This window comes from Terrapene carolina, unplaced genomic scaffold, assembly GCF_002925995.2.
Source record: "Terrapene carolina triunguis isolate 2854851 unplaced genomic scaffold, T_m_triunguis-2.0 Scaffold49659, whole genome shotgun sequence".
Lineage (NCBI taxonomy): Eukaryota > Metazoa > Chordata > Testudines > Emydidae > Terrapene > Terrapene triunguis.
In genome coordinates, this window is record NW_020714010.1 from 1 (window position 1) to 1,354 (window position 1,354).

At 46.3% G+C, this 1,354-nt stretch overlaps 1 long non-coding RNA gene across 1 annotated transcript; it reads right to left on the reverse strand.

Moving 5' to 3' along the window:
• Positions 1-89: 89 nt before the first annotated feature.
• LOC115271568 lies at positions 90-1,194 on the reverse strand. The gene is made up of 3 exons (XR_003900002.1): positions 1,104-1,194; positions 821-915; positions 90-343 (listed from the first exon to the last, which is right to left on the reverse strand). It is a non-coding gene; the product is annotated as an uncharacterized LOC115271568 (long non-coding RNA).
• Between the last annotated feature and the right edge of the window lie 160 nt (positions 1,195-1,354).

The window sequence follows — 1,354 nt, forward strand, 5'->3', positions numbered from 1 at the left end:
TAGCAGGTGGGGAGGTGGTGTTGTCGGTGGTGGTGGTATTGTGGATGGTAGCAAGTGGAGCAATAATAGCAGGTGGGGAGGTGGTTTCGTGGGGGATGGTGACATTGTAGGTGGTGGTAGGTGGGGTGGTGCTGGTATCAGGGGTAGCGGAAGTCCCACTGCTAGCTGTTGCCACTGAGACTGGCTCTGACATTCCCCCGAGCAGACCGATGCCCAGGACGCTGTCCAGTTCCGACTGATAGTGCCTCTGGATCCAGCTGGTCACGGATGGATGATTTTCAGCTCGTTTTAGATCAGGGAGGTTTACACCAAGCAAATTTTTCACATTCTGGACACTGAGGTTCTGCAACGCATTTGTGAAAACAGTTCAACTTCACAAACAGGCGGTGTTACCAGAGGATACTTTTTCTAATATGATTACTGACAAAATAATAACATTTAAAAAAATATGTATTAAAGATACAGCATCCCAAATCCCTCCCATCCAGTTCTCATCGGGCAATAGCCTTGACGCTAACACTTGCTAAACATGATTGTGCGGCCTCTCTCCTGTGAAGTTACATTCCCTGTCTACTGAGATCGTCAGCTCCTCAGGACAGTAAATGTGTAAAGCATTATATGTGCGTCAGTGGTGCAAACCCCCTTTCTCTGTGGATCCCTCACTCCACCGGCTGTTCTGTGGCATTTCATTGGTGGACATTCCACTAGAGATCCTGACCGTACCAAGACAGCTGGTAGAGTCTCTAGCAATGGAATTGGGGTCTTCTACTAGGCACGAGCCAGCAGTTTAAGGAGCATGCAATGAATGTGTGTAACATACCTGCAGTTCGCTGGGTTTTAAGGAAGTAAATGTGTCGATATCCATGCCAATATTAGATCCTGCTAAGTGTTCCAGGTCCTTTATTGGAGCTCCACCTTAATAAAAATAGGTAGGGTTTTTAATAAACTTACAGACGCGGTAGCATTTTCCAAGCAGGGAGCAGGGTTCTTACTGCATGTCTTTTATAAACATCTAGTTATGCCAATGTATGGAGGGGGCAGGGGAGGACCAGTCCTGTATCAACTGCACTAGAATAAAAGAAGGGAAAAGTTTAAATACCTACCTAAATATGGCTGAATTAAAGGGTAGTAAGCACTGGTTCCAGTTTGGCTAGCAAATGCATCCCGGGCTTTTGCATACAGCCGGTCTTTCTTGCTTTGTGAACAAGAAGAAATGTCTAATTTCCCAGCAGTCCTAGGTGAAGAGAAAGTTGCACGTTACAATCTGTGGCTCCTGCCCAGAATGAGAGCAAACAAAGGCCCAGTCTTGTGACCATATGAACCCTCCCAAGATCCATAGCTAATTGGATGGATG